Source organism: Palaemon carinicauda, chromosome 5 (assembly GCF_036898095.1).
Source record: "Palaemon carinicauda isolate YSFRI2023 chromosome 5, ASM3689809v2, whole genome shotgun sequence".
Taxonomy (NCBI): Eukaryota; Metazoa; Arthropoda; class Malacostraca; order Decapoda; family Palaemonidae; genus Palaemon; species Palaemon carinicauda.
The window spans coordinates 155,526,285-155,536,887 of NC_090729.1; positions in this window are offsets into that span (position 1 = coordinate 155,526,285).

Below are 10,603 nucleotides of genomic sequence, written 5' to 3' on the forward strand. Positions count from 1 at the left end.
GAAGTTAAAATGATATTCATCTCTTGGAACATACCATTGGATTTCTCCTTTATACATTGCATATTATTCAGTACGAATATATGGATACAACATGTCAGGTCCTATTTTCACTTCATCAATTATACTTCAGTGCATCTGAAAATTATGATGATCTTGTTTGACTATTCTAAAGAAGCATCCTCAACTAGCCTACTTCGCTTGGCCTAATTCTTTTCCTATTAATTTATCGAATGTAAATAAAAAACCTTAGCCTCAATTTGGAAATATTACAAGAGGAAGATAATTCATGTATCATTTTCAGTCTTTTACAGCTTAAATGTACTTATTCCCCAGATTTTTAAGCTTCAGTTTCCTAGAGTAAGAGAAATTTGCATACTGGTCCTCCAAGAGAAAGTTGCATATTGGTCCCCCATGAGAAAATTGCATCTCTGTCTTTTAAGAGAAAGATGCATGCTGGTACTCAAACAAAACGGTGCATACTGCTCCTACAAGAGAAAACCGCATACTATTCTTTCAAGAAAAAGTTGCATTCTGGTCTTCCGAGAGAACGTTGCATACTGGCACTCTATGAGAAAGTTGGAAGCAACAACAATTCAGCACAGGACAATTCAGCGCAAAGACACTTGAAAAGGAAATTATAAGCAAAAGCACCATAAGTAAATATGAGTGTTTGTATATGTATACAGTATATGCATACATAACTATATATATATATATATATATATATATATATATATATATATATATATATATATATATATATATATATATATATATATATATATATGGTTACATGGAAATTCCACCCACGAAAATTTCTCCCAGAAAATTCCACCCAAAGAAAATTCCACCCCGAGAAAATTCCACCCAAAGATAATTCCACCCATAGAAAATTTCTCCCAAGTTTTTTTGAAGTGTTAAAATACAAAGTATCAAAAGATTGCCAAAAGAATGGTTAACAAGCAAACAACAATAAACTTATGAGTTATATACTTTTGTTTCACACAGAATATATATTAAAAAAATTGCATCTCCAATATGAAAGATAAAAATAGTTAGAATTATGAAAAATTAGAGAAAAATTAAATTTAATGAAGGTTATATGCAACACCTCTTAGGAACTTCAAAGTATCATTGACATCGAAACATTCGACAAGGTGTCTAAGTCTGGTATTAATACTTTTGTATTTATTTCTTTGATCATTGTGATCCCCTCGAGCATTGTGATTCAATTTTATTTGAGTCAGGCTTTCTTCCTTTTACAATGCGGCACAAAGTTTCCAGAGATTTGGGTGTATGCTTGCTAACGACGATCGTAGATCACTATGGAAACCTGTAGCTCCATTATTGGACCGTAGTATATTTTGCAAGACCTGTTCATGTACATTCAAGAGACCTTTTGAGAAAAGAGGTTCTCTTCTTTTGCAGTTGGTTCCTATTCTTCGGTACACGCCAATATGGGTGCTTTCAAAGAAACACAAACTTATCTGGTATATCATTATCTTCCGAAAGTAATTCAAATGCAGCGGTGACTTCGGATGGTAGAAGAAATGCCAGAGCATTAAAGCATTTAATTTTAAGAGCAGAGTGTGGGTCATTATTATACTGAGTTTTTCTGCCAATCTCAAATATCTTTCGCCAACAAGATTGGCCAAAGTGAAACAAACGACCACGTATAGAAGTGTTATGAAACAAAGTTAAAAAAAGCCTTAAGGATTCCTTTTCAAAGTGCACTAAGCAATTCGAAGGACAAATATTTGGACACAACTGAAAAAGAGCTTCCAAAAATAACTTGTAAGTTTCTTCTCTTTTATTCGGCATTAGGGAAAAGACACTGGGGAGAAATGTATTTTGAACAATGATATGCACTTTGAAGAGCTGAGTCAAAAGCTGTGGACATGGTTTAAATGTCCAGTTGTTAAGAACTCTTATTTGGGTAATTCATTATTATTTAGATATTTCGTTTTAAATTATTGTTTACTTAAGAACAACCTTTTTTGGTAATTTAAAATTTTTGTTTACTTGGGTGCAATTTCTTTGGGTGGAATTTTGTTTGGGTGGAATTTTCTTTGGGTGAAATTTTTCTCTGGGTGGAATTTTCTTTGAGTGGAATTTTCTTTGGGTGAAATTTTTCTCTGAAGGGAATTTTCTTTGGGTGGAATTTTCTTTGGGTGAAATTTTTCTCTGGGTGGAATTTTCTTTTGGGTGGAATTTTCTTTGGGTGAAATTTTCTGGGTGAAATTTTCGTGGGTGGAATTTCCTGGGTGGAATTTTCCTGTTACGATATATATATATATATATATATATATATATATATATATATATATATATATATATATATATATATATATATATATATATATATATATATATATATGTATATGTATATGTGTATGTATATGTATGTATATATATATATATATATATATATATATATATATATATATATATATATATATATATATATATATATATATATATATATATATATATATATATATATATATATATATATATACATATATATATATATATATATATATATATATATATATATATATATATATATATATATATATATATATATATATATATATATATATATATATATATATGTATATATATATATATATATATATATATATATATATATATATATATATATATATATATATATATATATATGTATATATATATATATATATATATATATATATATATATATATATATATATATATATATATATATATATATATATATATATCACACTCAGAAAAACACCAAGAAGGTAATTCAAACATTATTAAAAAATGAACTGTCTAGTTACTTGTTCAAAGTAATTATGTATTTGATGTTTCTACAATCATCAATAAAAAAATAAACTACATTGCTACTTGTTTAAAGCAATTAAGAATTTAATGCTTCTACAAACATTAGTAAAAAATAAACTTCCTAGCTACTTATACGAAGCAATTAAGTAGTTAAGTCTTTAAACATTTATTCTTATTTCAATAATGTTCCTTCAAAAGTGAAAGAAAGTTATTAAACTTTCAGACACTAGCCCAGATGGAGCGAATTCTTTCAGAAAATAATCGTGAGCAAATAATTTCAAATGGATTCTTTTATCGCTTGGACAGAAAGCTTGCCTCTGGAAACGAGCCGTTGCGATGCATTGATGAAAAAAGCAAAAGCAGAATTCATGTTGATGGCGGCTCTTTTTGGAAGACAGTGACTGAACATAATCATGTGCCACAACCTGCAGTAGCTGACATGAAAAAAATACTCTATCAAATTAGAGAGAGAGCTGGTTCTTCAAACGACATACCATGAAGAATTATTCAAGAAAGTTGTGTTGTCTTGAGCACTGAACCAATTGCTCTTCTCTCAAAGTATACGTCAATACAGCGAAATATATAACGCAATAGACGAAAAGAGGGACAAGCAATTCCAGCTTTCACTACAGTGGCGATATTGAAATACTCGAATGGTAATGCACAATACACATGGAGATAATGATTTGGGCTACGATACAAGTGTAAATGATCATGATCGATTTTTTTTTATTTTGTACCCCGGAAAATTCAAATCTGCTAAAAGAAAATAAGCATTGCTGTGCTGATGACACTTTCAAAGTGGAACCCAATTCTCTTCTATCAAGTCCATGTTATACACATAATCAGAGAAGATCGCTTTTATCCAATGTTTCATGCATTGCTGCAGAATAAAAGTCAAGAAACATACAAAAGGCTTTTAGATGTGCATCTTTATTTTGAACCTGGCATACGACAAGAAACGATTTTGTGTAACATTGTAAAGGCATTCCATAATGCTATAAGTGAAGTTTCCTCTGGCGCTTGTATAGTTGGCTGCTCATTTCATCTGGGAAAATGTGTTTGGAGAAAAATGGGTAGCCTGAATCTAACAAGCCTATCTTTACATTCTGAAAGCATGCGCTTATTTTGTCCAGCGCTGAACTCTCATGTCATGGAGAAAGTTGCATACTGGTCTTTCAAGAGTAACTTGCGTATTGGCCCTCCAAGAGCAAATTACATATTGGTCTTCCTAAAGCAAGTTGCAAACTGGTCCTCAAAAAGAAAGTTGCATACTGGCCCTCCAAGGGAAAGTTGAATACTGTTCGTTCAAAAGAAAGCTGCGTTCAGTTCTTCCAAGAGAAAGTTGTATTCTGGTCTTCCAAGAGAAAGTTGCATACAGGCGCACTATGATAAATTTGTATACTGGTCTTCCAAGAGTAAGTTGCATCATGGCCCTCCAAGAGCATGTTGAATATCAGTCTTCCAAGAACAATTTGCATACTTGTTCTCAAAGAGAAAGTTACATACTGGCCCTCAAAGAGAATTTCACATACTGGACCTCCAAGATAAACTTGCATACTGGTCCTCCAAGAAAAAGTTACAAACTGGTATGTCAAGAGAAAGTTGCATACTGGTCTCCAAGAAAAAGTTGAATACTGGTCCACAATGAGAAAGTTACATACTGGCCCTCCAAGAGCAAGTTACATACTGTTCCTCCAAGAGCAAGTTGCATACTGGTCCTCCAAGAGAAAGCTGCATATTGGTCCTCTAAGAAAAAGCGGCATACTAGTCCCACAAGAGAAAATTACATACTGGTCCTCCAAGAGATGGTTGCATACTGGTCCTCCAAGAGAAGGTTGCATACTGGTCCTCCAAGAGAAAGTAGTATACTGGTCCTCAAAGAGCAAGAAGCAAGTTGGTACTCCAGGTAAAAGTTCCATGCTGGTCCTCCAATAGAGAGTTGCATACTGGTCCTCCAAAAAAGTTACATATTGGTCCTCAAAGAGAAATTTGCATACTGGTCCTCCAAGAGAAGGTTGCATTTTGGTCCCCCAAAAGAAAGTTACATACAAGTATTTCAAGAGAAATTTACCTTCTGGACTCCCAAGAGAATGTTACATACTGGTCCTCTAAGAGAAAGTTGCATACTGGTCTTCCAAGAGAAAGTTCCAAATTGATTCTCCAAGAGAAAGTTACATACTGGTCCTCCAAGAGAATGTTACATACTGGTCCTCTAAGAGAAAGTTACATACTAGCCCTCCAAGAGAAAGTTACATACTGGTCCTCCAAGAGCAGGTTGCATACTGGTCCTCCAGAAAAAAAAGTTGCATACTAGTCCTCCATGAGAAATACACATACTGGTCCTCCAAGAGAAATACACATACTGGTCCTCCAAGAGAAAGTCACATACTGGTGTCCAGGAGAATGTTACATACTGGTCCTCCAAAGGAAAGTTGCATATTGGTCCTCCAAGAAAAATTTACATAATAGTCCTCCAAGAGAAAGTTGCATACCGGACTTCTAAGATAATGTTACATACTAGTCCTCAAAGAGCAAGTGGCATACTGGTCTTCCAAGAGAAAGTTGCACACAGGTATTCCAAGAGAAAATTACATACTGGTCTCCCAAGGGAAAGTTACATACTGGTCTTCCAAGTGAAAGTTGCATACTTGTCCTCCAAGACAAAGTTACATATTAGTCTCCCAAGATCAAGTTGTACACTGGTCCTCCAAGATCAATTTGCATACTGGTTTTCCAAGAGGGATATGCATACTGGTACACCAAGAGAAAGTTACACACTGGTCTTTAAAGAGAAAGTTACATATTGGTCGTCCAAGAGAAAGTTGCATACCAGTCTTCAAGGAGAATGTTGTATACTTATTATCCAAGAGAAAGGTATACACCAGGACCCCAATTGCAATTTGCATACTGGTCCCCCAATATCAAGACACATACCCCATAAGCAAGTTGCATACTGGTCATACTAGAGCAACTTGCATACTGGTCCTTCAAGATAAAGTTACATACCGGTTCTCCAAGACAAAGTTGCATACTGTTCCTCCAAATTGAAAGAACGAGCATATGGAGCCAGATCGGCTGAAACAGTTAGCCAACTGCTGCATGACCTAGCAATTAGGCTTATATACCTGGCATTTCGAAGACATCGGTGTTTGTAAGTAGTCTTGGGATTAGCTGCAGCATCCCTAAATAGCTGTTTAAATCCCAATGACTGACACTTGCTGACACCTTTAATTACATCAACATTGTTAAGCGTCAGGAAATCTACTTTAGAGACATCACGCTAAACACTTTTCCATTCGTCTCTTAATTATTCATGATTACTACTGTGTGTAATCAGTCCCTAAGGCTATTATGAAGATCATAAAGACGTGATCCAAATCTTCTCCGATTAAAGATAAGACTCATTCATTTCCTTCAAGATAATGGGGCTTCAAGTGTCAATTCCGAGATTGAATTGAATTGGAGCCTTTGACAAGAAAATCATATTGCATCTCACAGCTTCTGCTATTATATTTTATCTTGACATTATTTTCATATATTCCCTGTTTATCAATTTATGTTATTTTTTATATAGGTGTTTTGAACATATTGTTGTGGATCAAACATATCTTTAAGTAAAACTAGATTTAGATTTATTGAAAGCAGTTATTATGAATAAAACCTCAAAATATTTCCGTATAAATCTAGCATTGCAACCTTTTATTAATTTTTTTCCCAAAAACTTCATTATTTGGAAGCTATACTTTTTTTTTCGTTCCCGCAGTTAAGAGAAATGTTTACTTGGTATCTACGCTGATTTATTTTGCAAGCCAAGAAATAATGAAAAGGCCCATTTCGATAAACCTATGAGCAAACATTTTTATCGTTTAATCCATCCTACAGTATGTGCATAATTTATGTTAAGTTAAAACCTTTTTATATACTATTGAATATTTAAATTCCATCAGAAAAGAGATTTACGTTAAATATTAAATCGTTCAACTTGAGTAAAATTTATCATATTTGATATACTGTACATGTAAAATCTTTTGTCATAAGATACTGCATAAATTAAGATCATATATAATTCAGTTTCAACTTTGCGATGGAAAGTTGTAAGTGCCTAGTTTATCACCTTATGGAAGGTTATGTTTAGTGCAATATAAAAACTTTGTGAATAACTATAATTACTATGAAAATTTGTGTTATTAGCAATTGCCCAATTGATGTTAACACACAAATGAGATGTGTGGGAGTTGTATATCTTGATAACGTTAATTGCCAAAGGGACAGTACGACAATGTCATGAATATGTATCAGGTGTAAAAGCGCAGTTCGTTTTAATTGAACTTTCAGCAGATAATCAACACAAAAATCCACATCAAGCGTAATAGGACCGGGTGTAGTTTTATGATGTCATTTTGAACAAACTTTTAAAAGGAAACCTGATATTGCACAGCCATCGGAACGCCCAGCTCCAATATCCTGTTTTTGTTGTAATTGGTTCTAATTGGATGTGGTGGAGATAATGTCATTGTTGTTGTCCGTGTTGTTTGTTGCTGGAACAGCTTTGTCTAGCTTGTTATTGTTGAAGATCGCCTGACCCTTTTGGTCAGACACGGGCTTTTGCAATCTTTCAGTCCGTAGTGTGTCTAGCTCTGGTGGTTTTGAATTTATAGGAATGATTTGAAAATCTTTCGTTTCAGACATCGTATGATTATAGGCTAGAGTATACGTCTTCATTAGCATATGAGGAATATTTTATTAGTTCGAAATCGAACAACTTAAATATAAATATAATTATAAATATAAATATTAATATATATATATATATATAGATATAAAACTTGAGAATTTTCATGAAAGGCCAAGACTTTTCTTGACGGTGAGATTTTCCTAAAACTGTGTATCCATTTTTCTGGTGAATTTATTGTTTGAAAAATACATGCACTAAATTTTTAGTAAAACGCATATTAATATGCAATATTTTTTACATTGTTAAAGAAAAATTACTATTAATGTAGAAAGTTGCAGAAATATGGTTGAATTAAAAGAAATAAAAAATAAAAATCTGCATTGATGATAAAGCTGTGAAGTGAATGCAAGTTTATTCAACATGATTATGAGCTTATATACAAACAGTTGAGGTCAACAATGACAGAAAAATTCATATAATTTAGAACTTGCAATGGTAAGCTTAAACAAGTTTTTGCATTATCAATGTGGGAGAGAGCAAGTAATAAAAAGAAAAAAAGAAAGGTAAACTGTAGGCCAATCATCTTGCCGGATTTATGCAGATTTTAGTAGATCAATGGAGACCCAGTCTTTGCCACGAATGTTAAGAAAGCCTTCGGTTTGCACGCCAGATCACGAGGAAAGGGCCCGCGTAAGAGGGAGCCACTGGTGGCTAGCTAGTATTTAAACTCTTCGATATGTGTTGTTTCGCTGGCGGCTTGTAAGTTTGACGGCAAGGAGAAAATTTTCCTACAACATTACGTAGGCACTGGATATTGTTGGAGGAGGTTGCAGACGAAAAAATAAAAATTCAACAAGGACGACCAATAGGTCAACATACACCATTTCAGCTACTGAGACATCTAGGGCATCCTTAGGAGTGGTTCTTAATCCCAGGAGGACCCATGCCGAGGATCCGTTTGACTATTCTGTTGGCTGCAGTGTTGTAGGCGGTTGTCTGATGTAGGCGGTTGAGAGGTAAAAGTGGTAACCATGCCAGAAGTAATATGCTCAGAGATAGTGAATCTCCCTATCCATCCTAAGAGTAAGGTGGATGCTAATGAGGTGGACGTTACTGTTTGCATGGGGATAGTTTCAGAACAACAAGTGAAATGGTCAGTGACGGCAAATAGGTAACGATTTCCTTGTTGTATGGGTAGGGGACCTACTACGTCAACGTGAATGTGGTCAAAACGACGCTTTGTTAGACCATGCCGAATGAACTTCGTCTTTAGTAGCTGTGCAGTAGATCAGCACGATGGTTGTGAAAGGCCATGAATGAACTCAAACACCTAGTGGACATAAAAGCAAGTATCCTCTGTTGTGGCCTACCTGTACTGACGTCACATAGGAGGGTGGCATTGGAGTCGTCACAGGTGATTTCTTCCCAACAGAGGGATGTGCAGGATGTGTTGGGCTTCTGCTAAAGCATTGAAATCCAATCCCAGATGAGTGTCACCCAATGTGATTCATTTTCTGTTGGATGCATAGAAGAGTGCAGTTGTATTCAGTAATGGCAGAAAGATGTCAGCTTTGATGGGCAGATTAGGCATCGGACTGTTGAGTGAAGGCCAGCCAAATGCACCCACAGTAATTCTTGGTCGAAGGTAGAGTAGCCGAATTCCGGCTTAGACAGTCTTCTTCCGAAGAAGGCCAATGAGCGTGGTAAGCCGTTTGACCACCTGCCTGACTACTGCACCATTAGCAATGTCACTGGAATCAGTGAAGAGAAGGAGAGGCACATATAGTATGGAAAAAAGTGAGAGGAGCAGCAGTTTATAGAGCATTCTTGAAAGAGACTCCTTGTCCTTTTGCTCGCCTTTAAGGGGGTATAGAGGGGGCAAGGGTCGTGGTGATGGCTAGGAGGAACCGGTGATAGTAGTTTATCATGCCCAAGCATTCTTTACAGTGTGAGCGTGTATAAAACATGTAAGGTACAAAACAGAAAACATATTTTTTGGCACAGTAAAAAATAACATGTGATATATGCTTTTATCTCGAGTAAAAACCCTCAGACTTATTGAATGTTATAATTTTTTGCCAGATTAAGAGAAGCGGTATATTTTCTTTTATAGCCAAGTATTAGTAATGAAAGTTCTATATAGATATTTGTAAGTAAAATCCACATATAGAAGACCACATTCAGTAGATTTTTATAGTTTCATTTCAGAAACTTGTTCCTTGTAGAAAATGTTAAGGTATTTTCAAAAAGATCCAATCTTTTTACTGGGATAACGTAGCCAGAATGAGTCTAAATGAGGCATTGTCTGCTTCATTAGAGCTTCTGGAATTATTGTGTAATCTTAGAAACTGTAATTTCATCACGTAGAAAATTACCTGTGATAAACGCGGCAGATGAAATACGTCTCTGATTTCAGCTCATTTAAGGAAAGTTACCGAAGTGAAGGATAAATTTAAGAGTTGTATTCACTTTCAGTCTTTTCTGTTTGAGAAATTATTTTTAAAAATGGCAAAATTACCATTTCATAGATTTAGATTCACTGACTTTGAAACTTATATCAAGCATAGTAAGGCTTTCATAATGCTGAAAACTGTGAAAATTTAAAAGTCAAAGTAATCATTCCAAAAAAATCCGATTTTCACCTAAAAATATCCGTTTCTTTTTAATCCTCTTCCTGTAAATCTTTCATCACACTCTTGAGTCACAAAACAATATTAAAAACACCTTTTAACTTGTTGATTAAGATAAAATAAACAAAATAATTTTAAGGAATGCAAATAAGAAAACCTTGCTTTGTTAGAATTCAGAAAATAATGATAGAGAAAACGACTTAGATATATATGATACGACTCTTCTTCGAGAGATCTTCTGCATGCTTAATCTCCGCATGCAAATTCCAGTGCGGAAGACGCACAAGAATAGCGACCAAAGTTTGGTAATCTTGAGTTTTGTGAAACTCTTTATGCATTTTCACTTTTATTTATGGATACATAACCAACATACATCGCGTGATGAAATGTGGTTTACACGTACCACAAGGTATTCCGTATAAAACAATGAAAAAAGAAAGCTTTATGTTTTTATAGTTATATG